The sequence below is a fragment of the Rhagoletis pomonella genome, unplaced genomic scaffold, assembly GCF_013731165.1.
Source record: "Rhagoletis pomonella isolate Grant_MI unplaced genomic scaffold, Rhpom_1.0 Rhpom_scaffold_00007, whole genome shotgun sequence".
Taxonomy (NCBI): Eukaryota; Metazoa; Arthropoda; class Insecta; order Diptera; family Tephritidae; genus Rhagoletis; species Rhagoletis pomonella.
In genome coordinates this window covers 13812659-13822651 of record NW_023458561.1, presented here as the reverse complement: position 1 = coordinate 13822651, position 9993 = coordinate 13812659, and the positions used below count along the sequence as shown (strand labels likewise).

General features: G+C 33.1%; 1 protein-coding gene across 3 annotated transcripts in view; it reads right to left on the bottom strand.

The window, feature by feature from the left end:
- LOC118742352 (heterogeneous nuclear ribonucleoprotein K) overlaps window positions 1-9789 on the bottom strand; it is a 98152-nt gene extending 88363 nt beyond the window's left edge. For all 3 annotated transcript variants that reach the window (XM_036474356.1, XM_036474358.1, XM_036474357.1), the window contains exon 1: window positions 9569-9789. The gene's annotated coding sequence lies outside the window, so the exon portion shown is untranslated. The remainder of the gene's footprint in view (window positions 1-9568) is intronic.
- Between the last annotated feature and the right edge of the window lie 204 nt (window positions 9790-9993).

The following is a 9993-nucleotide window of genomic DNA, read 5'->3' as shown; positions in this document are numbered from 1 at the left end:
TTGGCTTTTCACCAAACCGGTCTATGGTTTTATCAATAATCTCAGATTGGTTCTCTCATACAAACTTTCGATGTACACTTAGAAGACACAAACATATAGACAAAGTAATAAACAATTGAACTATACATTTAATTATTAGTTTACCGTTCAATCCATTTTCGCTCATTGTCGACTTTAGCCAGGTTTTTTCCCTTCTTAAATGGAATTACTTTGAAGTTAGCGCGAATAACTTGAAACAGAACCGGATGATCCACATATTCACTTTTTCAATTATGAAAATTTACAAATTATTTTGTTAGCATTGAGTGTATGATTTTATATATAGTATATATGTACATAGGAAAAAACTTGAAAGTTAGGGGGATCAAATTATAGAGCTAGCATCCTGGTACTACTTTTGAATATATAGGAAAAAATTTCGAATTTAGTGGCTGGCAGGCACGACTTTGAAAACAGAATTTTGTTCAAATTTTTCATTCCTGGAAAATAATAATATATTTTTCATATCCATCTACATATTTAGCTCGCTATAAGCACAAATTTTTCAAACCAGTCGCAGAAGAAAGTATTAAAATTGATTTACAAAAACTAAAATAAAAAAACGATGATGACGTTACAGGTTCCCCAAATTCTGAAACAGCCAAAAGAATGAGAATGAAGAATTCGTTTTAAAAAACCTTTAGAAAAACTTGACACATCTGGTTTGGCTTGTAAACAACGATCTCGCCATTATGCTAGATTCTTCAAGTGAATATGAAAGTTAGGAGGATACATCCTACATTTTCAGCCTTGATACAATTCTCATTACTTTTTATTAAATATAATGTTTCAATTTTTAAATTCAAGTACCAAATAAAATAAACATTATTAAAAATTACTAACTTTTAATTTTTTTAACTACCAAAATAACTTAATTTACTTACTTAATTTAAATGTTGCTTAAAAATGCTTGACATCTGCATCCGCATTCGCATCCGAGGATGTCTAAAATTCCACATTCGCAACTTCCCTAATACATATGTAGTTTTTGATATTATATTTTCTAATATTTCAATACAATAAATATGTTTATAAGACACGAACATTTACCATGGTCGTCTACCTGGTACTGTACAAATTATCTAACATGTCAAAATCACTACGAGCGTAATTAAACAATCTTGATTTTACGGTAGGATAATCAAAAAACTCATAAAACTCGACTACCAACAAAACAGGCGAGTGATGCAAGTTAGGCGGCGAGAGTGAACTACTAACAAATATCAAGCCTAGAAAGCGATTCAAACAATTATACTAGCCATTGACCCGAACAAATCCTATCCCTAGTAAATGATCAATAAAGTAAGATTCATAAGAACTATTAAAATTCGCGGGTGCAAAAGAAAAATGAATGTATGTACGTTAGGGTGGTCCAAAAACACTAAAGTCGGAAATGTAATGCTCTCACCCCCTAGGATTTTTCTATATCGAAAAAAGTATACCCCTATTTTTTTTATTTTGAAATCAAAAAATATTTAGAGGCCGCTCAAAGCGCTCAAAATTTTGCATGTATTTTTATATGGGAAAAATAAAATTTTTCGTAGAAATGGAATAGAATTCTTGAAAATCAATATTTTTCGATCGGAAAACTCTGGTTCTCTTCAGAAGACTTCAAATAACGATACCCATTTGTTTATTTAACCATTTTTTAATACTAAAGATTTTTTATTGGTCGCCCCATTGCATTTTTCGGGGTTTTTGTGGGTTTTTGGCGGACCTATAAATTATATTTGCGATGAAAAAATTGTTAAATAAAAAATTGTATTTTATTATTGGGAATCTCCTGCAGATAAACAGAAGTTTCTGGTAGAAAAATATTCATTTTTAACTATTTTATACCATTCCTACGAAAAGTTGTTTTTTCCCCCATATAAAATACATGAAAACATTTGGGCGCGTTGAGCGACCTCTAAATATTTTTTGATTTCAAAATAAAAATTAAGGGTATAATTTTGTTCGGTATAGAACAATCCTAGGGGTTGAGGGCATAAAAATTGCGACTTTACTTTTTCACATGCATTTTTGGACCACCCTAATGTACATATATGTTCGTGCATGTGTCTTTTAAAGGCGTCCAAAGTACTACACCGATATTTATGAAATTTTTACAGCAGGTTAATGTGATCCCTGGGGGAAACATTATTAATAGTATTTCTTTTAAAGATAAAGCACACGCCCCTATCACAGAGAAAATTTTTATTCGTCATATCTCCTCAACTTTTTTGTGCGGATTAATGATACTTGGGTATATCTGTCCTATTGATCAAACTGTAGGTATATCATTTTGGAAAAGTGGAACCCACGCCGTAGAAAAAGAGACAATTTTTATTGGTCATATCTGTAAACGTTTTTTTGTTGAAAAAAACTTTGGATTTCGATCAGTGATGGAAAAGTAGGCACAATAGTGCCATTTTTAGCACTTTAAGTCATAAATTATAGAAATTTAGCATAATATGCCAATATATAACAAAAAATAAAAACCAAAATCTTGTTTTCTGACCTAAATTGACAGGTCGCGACCTCTAAATGACCTTTTAAAAATCTGTAATAATAGGCAATAATATTTCTCATAAAAAAATAAAATTAGGGGATAGACCTTAAAATTTGAAAAAAAAAAAAGTATTTTCGAGGGGCACCTTAATGTTCATATGGAAGAATAGTGACACTTTTCTAAAAAGAAAATGGGTTTTATATTCTGACACTTTCACTAGCAGTTTTGTATTCAATAACGAAAGGATGCCTTAAGTCCTTTGATCTGGTATAAAGAACTATCGAATTGGCTAACTAAGAAATTTGCACAGATCGCAAACTTTTCCCAAAATTTGTAAACTAGCGTAATTAGTCAGTGATAGTGAAACTTTCATTCCCTTACCGCTCACCAGATAGTGATAGTGAATACTCTATTTCACTACCACTATGTAGTGCTAGTGAAATTTGAAATGCACTATCACTGAAGCCCTAGTGGTAGTTAAAATCTCGATTTAGTGCTGCGTGCCCAACCCTGACTGCAATATAGCGAGAGTACCTGTTTGACAGAATAAAACATAACTAGTGATGTGCCGGGTATCCGGTAGATATCCGGAATCCGGCTTATTCGGCCGTTTTTCTGTTATCCAACTATCCGGCCGTTTTTCTGTTATCCGACTATCCGGCCGGATACTGGCTAAAATCCGGCCGGATTTCCGGATTTCGATTATAGAAGATTCAATTTAAAAATCTAATTCAGTTTTTTTGTTATCATTATAATAATTTAATAGTATCTAGTTAGTAATTAGAATTAAAAATTTATTTATTTATTCATTATGAAAAGATCCATTTGCGCATTATACGGCAACAACCTATTTCTATTTTTATCATAAATGCTACCCGATGCACTGAACACTCTTTTTGAGTACACTGAGGAAGGTGGTGCGCTTCATTTGCAGTGTAAATAAATTTGGAAATTCTTTGCGACTATGCTTTCACCAAATTAAAGGATCTTCTCGTGTGGGGATAAGGGGTAGCTGTAAATATTTCTCCATTTTTAATATCCGTCTTTTTTCGTGTACAGTCGCTGCCTTGTCTACCCATCGTTTGGCTATCCACATCCCTACAAAAACTGGAGTCAGCATCAGAGCCGTTGGCATTTTTCTCAAAGCATTGCCACCCTGGTGACCTCGCTCTTCATTAGAAGATGTCACTAGGGTTTCAGCTTTTTTCATAAGATTCCACGGGTATCTCCATGCTAACTGATTTATATTTTAGAATTAGTTCACCATAAACTGGGCTTAGGGAGCTTTTGAACTAAAGAGCGAAAGAGTTAGCTCTTTTAATTGAACTAGTTCGTTAGTTCATTCATTAAAGTGAACTAAAATTTTCTGTGCCAACACTCAAATAAAAATATACGTAATTATAACACATATGGCATCTCGTTTTTCGTTGTAAGGGCATAAAGATAAAACTAATCGGAATTCGCACTAAAACGGCATTTTATTAAATATTATGTTACCAGGCTAGTCTGATCTATGTTTTTAGTGCGAATAAAACTACATTATTCCACTTTCTGGCCCAACGTTTCGCTAAAACATTTTTAGCATCTTCAGGGGCAATCCAGCTTTATTTCATTGAATTTCCAATATTTTACATTGTTTAGTGCAATTTGTTGAAAAAAAGGAAATATTTGAGTTGAATTTTTGGGACAAGACATTCGCTTCAGATGCCAAAGCGAAGCGCCATTCGGTCGCATTTTGAAGGCGAAAGAAAACATCCTTTCGTGATTTTGGAGAAGGACGAATGAATGAAGACGACTGCATTGTGTTTTTATTGCAAAGGACCATCGACATTTAGAAACAATTTCTTTTTTACTTTACTGATTAACTCAATCTTTTATATGTTGTACCATGATACAAAAAAGAAGGTAGTTTCAATAAACAACTTTTTGATTAAAAAGCAGATTTTTGAGAATTGCTCAATTGTTTAAAATTCGAAGCGGCGTTACCAAATTTAAGTTTTTTGGTAGAGGGGATTTTATATCATAAATTTGGGATTATGTATAAAAGTTTTAATAACATTAACTGTTTAAATGTAAATGTTTAAATTTTACACTAAATATGATGACCACTTCCCATTTAGGTTAATTAAATTTTAGTGAACATATACATATGTATATGTAGGGTTTTTCAAACTTTTTTGTGTCTTTTTGTCATCTTATTATTTTACAATAGTTGTGTTTTTTTACAATTTATCCAGTAACTTGCCAGCAACTCTCCAGTAACTTTATTTCTAAGAATTCGCTCTCATAGAAAAAATTTGCAATAAAGTACGCGAACTCTTCCAGTAATAATTTGAAAGTTTCATGATCAGCTGATAAATTGCTTGTTTATTCGCAGCAAATTCCTAATAAAACAATATATTTTGTATTTAAATAGGTTTATTTTGTGAAATTCAACAATAAAAACCCACAAACAGTTTCCTTATTAGTTTAAATTTCATCCAGTAACATGCGATCAGCTGTTTTTCGTACTGGCAAATTCTTACAAGTAAAAATTTATCCAGTAAAATCCAGTAAAAACTTGCAACTTCAACTGTCATTTTGCGCTCTCTCAATTTCCTCTACTTTGCAAGTTTTTGCGTACGAAAACGCCAAAACATGAAAATTCGTAAAAACTTTTACTGGATTTTACTGGAAATGAGTAAAAAAACGCAACTAATGTATCTAGCCAGGACTATTACGGTTTTCTATACCGAAGATAATTGATTCAGATATGCACATTTCGGTGTGAATTTAATACATATTTAGATGGTTCACAAGGTATCGTAAGTGTCCTATTGTCGTGTGTCGTAAAGTTTTGAACGGCTAAAGAAATGTTTAGAGGACTTGTTACCACAACCAAATACTTTTTTAACGGTGTGAAATTTCATAAAACGACTTTTATGGTTGCTTGCGAATCCCTTAAATAAAGTTTACTGTTCAATATTGGAGCGGGTGTGAAAATGTGGTAAACTTAGCATTTTGCCAGAAAATGTAAGCTCGGGTTACGATAACCAAAGGACAAAGGCAGAATACCTCTCCGCGTTGGAGGCCTTCGGCCGCGCTTAGAAAAAATAACACTAATCTGCCCAACTCCGGCTACACGGTACTTTTTACAAAAAAGTGCATATTTCACACCGAATTCATTAACAATTTAGTGTTCGAAAATTTTATATCTTTATTTTAAATCAAACTTTAATCCTTTGATCGCTTTCGTATGTTCACATTCTTTTACAATAACCCAAAATCATTGGACAAATAACCGAACCATACCCAACAAAAGACCGTTTGCTTGTTCAAATTTCGATTATAAGAACAAAAGGCTTTAAATAAACAATACATTAATAATAAAATTTGAAGGATTTTAGATATTGGATATGGTAGCACGAAATGTAACAATCTGCTTAATTGTCACGTTGTTAATATGGCGACGAAAAAGTGACATTGGAACTACCTTCTTTTTTGTATCATGTGTTGTACTATAAAACTTACATTTTTGTTGTTCTGTAACTCAGCTCCTACTATCGAAGTAGTGTAATTAGGCGAACTATAGTTCAATAAGATGAACGAACTAGGACTCACAAGAGCTAGTTCATTGAGCTGAACGAACTACAAGTGAACTAATCTTTAAAATGAACTAAACGAACTAACTCTGCCATAAACCCAGCTTTTAGATTTATTGATAAAAAAAAACGAGTTTTGAAACGTGGATCACACAATATTGCAACAATGAAGCATTGCGGGACAATGCGGGAAGGGGGAGGATATGTAAGCATGCATAGTAGTTCGATTTAATCACATTTTAAAATAATAATAATATTGCAACAGGCCGATGTCTGTACATTATAGATTTTAAAGAAAAATTAATGCAACAGAAGGCAAATCAACAATTTTTAGAATTTTTGTCTGTTGGCCTGCCTACTTGTCTGTATGTTTGTACGCACATCACTCGAAAACTAAGAAAAGGAATTTAATGCCGTTTTCACCGATGTATTGTTAGAGGCCTAACTTATAATATAGAGAGAAAAAATTGAGAGTTTCCGCCTGTTTGAAAATTGCTGCTTAAGCTAATTGATAAGATAAAAGTAAATATTTAAATATGGCTGTCAAAGAAAGAGGTTTAAGAAGGCTTACAGCCGAAAATGTTTTTGTTTCAAAATTTTAATTTAATTTAATTATTAAAATAAATAAATTGAATATTGCAATATGGGTATTAAACTGACGAGGTTTAGGAAAGTTTACTGCCGAAAATATTTTTGAGGATGGTTGCCACCTGTTTGAACAATTTTATTCAATTAAATTGATAAAATAAATGATATATGAAAAAGCGGCTATCAATCGGCACGTAAAAAATAAGCGGTAATTCAAAGTTGCAGATGGAGAAGTTATCTTTTTAATATGAGATTATTTTATAACTTGGATTTTAGAGATATTTTGTACTCTTAATTACGCATTTGATAGTTCACCCCGAAAAAGCAGATAATCCGGCCATAAGTATGTCGCTCAACAAAAAAACCTAATATAACAATATTGTAAAATTCATTAAGGGCAGTAGTCTACCGGACATCCGTTCGGATATCCGAATCCGGCTCTTATTTTTTACATGATACCCGGAATCCGATTATCCGGCAAAATCTCTATCCGGCACATCCCTAAACGTAACCAAAAATCAGGTTTATGGCTCCCTTATATCCATTTCGTTCAATATTTCGTTTAAAATGCTAGATTTCCTGCAAATACATTAGAATTTACAAAAGGAATTTCACTACTAATTGCCTACTTTGCGTACTTTTCTATTACCATTTTCGCACCAAGAGATTTCATTCTTCCCCTTTCTCCGTCCTTCGTAAATGCAACCTTTTGTAAGGGAGTGTCAAACCGCGGCTGTCAATAATTATCTAGCCTTGCATTAGGAGCGTTCCTTATCTCCCAGAAATAGTCAGAAAAAGTCCGAAGTAGTCAGATTTAGTCCAAAAAGCGTTCCTTAACTCGGAAATGACAGTAAAAATGAGAGAGCAACACTCGGTGAGAGTGACTCTCATCAGTCCGAAGTAGTCAGATTTAGTCAGAAGAATTTTTTCTGGCAAAATCCTGAAAAGTGTCGAACTCGACTGAATTTAAAATAACGGAAATTAAAGAATACGCAAAAAGTGAGAATAATCTAAAAAGTAAAAAAAGTGAATTGAAATTGGAAGGAGGCAAAAAATAATTGATATAGAAAGTGTTTATTGTGCTTGTGTGAAGGTGTTTTGTACATACATTTACATTCTTATTTGACGTTAGCTTTGTTGTTGCCATTCTTTGGACTAAAAATTTGGTTTTTGCGTCCCTTTACTTTTCCTGTTATTCTCTTTTACAGGCCAACCTAATATTACCGGCGTGAATTTTTCTACGCACGCACGCAAGTTCTTCACATTTGAGTAACCGAAATAAATTTGCGTGCGTGATTTTTCAGAGTTGCATTTCCGTCCAATTTCAGAAGTTGAGCATAAATGCAGAGTAGCTTCGATTCCCAAATTAAAAAAAAAGGACGGGGATCGATAGAGAACATTGAGGTGAGTATAACGGTATATTTCTTTTCTTGCGGAAACAAAAACTACAAAAGTTATTAAGGGTCAAAGTTCAAATTAAACTATTTTTTAAATAAAAAATTTAAAAAGTAATATATGGATTTCAAAAATTTTGACCTCAATCGATAGGAAATTTAGTTCCCTTTAATTTGATATACATACTTTATATATGCCTTGTTTAGTTTTCACAAAAATCTAATTAATGTACGCAGAAAGGAATTCCGCTTCCCTTCTGCGGCAACACAGAAAGGAAAATTCTACTTAGGGAGGATTATATTTATATCAAATTAAAGGGAATCAAATTTCCTATCAAATGAGATCAAAATTTTTAAATCCATGCATTCGTTTTCAAAAAATTTGGATTTAAAGAATTGTTTAATTTGAACTTTGAGTCTTAATAACTATTGTAGTCGTTATTTCCGCAAGAAAAGAAATATACCGTTATACTCACCTCAATGATCTCTATCGATCCCCATATGTGTTTTTTAATTTGAGAATCGAAGCTATTCTGCATTTTTTCCAAAATTTTAATTCATTGTCGCGCCAAAATGTCATAGAGCACAGACGTCAAATCGAAATGTCACGCAACACAAATCTAGGAATTTGAGTTAGATTTTTACGCACGCCGGTCAATTTCGGTTGGTCCCATACAAGATGTATATGCATGAGAAATTTTTGACAGTAAACTGCCGGCGTGCGTGAATATTAGGTTGGCCTGTTAGTGAGCGCATTTTGCTTACGCTCTGACATTTTGACACTTTTCAGATTTTAGTCCAAAAAGATAAGGAATTAACCTATTATTGAATCATGTTATAGAATAAGGGGGACATACATCTACCATTGTACAGTCAGTAGAATACAAAGCCATCACTACCATGCGTTCAAAGAAAAAACGTGCCATTTGTTCCTACAAAAAAACTAATACGGGGTTCGCTTGAGGCGATTTAACAGGCAAGTTTTAATTGAAAGCTAAAATCGCCTGGTGCGAACGGCCTTTCAACTAATCCCTTCCAATGAAGTTGGGGTGGAGCCAACTTTTAATTCAACTAATCGCCTCTAAAATTGCCTGGAAAATCGTCTCATGCGAACACCGTATAAGATTTTTCATAAATATGTAACTTAATTCTAGTTTCGTTACTAAATTTAACCGGTATACTTAGAATCGTTAAAAATTATCAAGTAGATATACACATATACGAATAGATATTTCTTTCGTTTTACCCGCGCACATTCTACATTTTTCAGAGGGCGGATTAAAAAGTTGGGACAGCTCCTACACTACCTTTTCACAATAAATTTCAAGAATATTCTTTGTATAGATATGTAGATACACACTCCAATTTTAGATATTTGACATACTTTGCAAAAACTTATACTGTTTTACATCAGAAAAATAAGAAAACAGCCCCATTTTACCGCCCATTTACCCTACAAATATTTCCTTACTCACCAGTAAAATATTTTCGCCCGGTAAAACAAAATCTAGGTTCAACAAAAACTGATTTTAAGAACTTTAGATCCTTGTAATATTGTGCACGACAGTCCGATCCAAAAGTTGTAATAATTACTGATAATTAAAAATCTTCTATATAAAATAATCTACAGCCACTTCCTCGACAAGTAGACGACGGAAAATGTAACTACTGCGAAATACAAGCGAAATGAATTGCAAATGGCGACCCCAAGTAGGGTTGCAACAAACCATCAGGGTTGCATTAACATATAATTTCTTTCCGGGCCTATTTTAAAAAGATTCCACATTCCACTCTAAGGCGAAAGCCACACGTCCAATATTCATTGGCAGTGTTTCTGCATAAAAATTCGGGTCTTCCCTTAAACTCGTAAAAGCCTCGTGAATCTCGTAAAGCTCGTAAA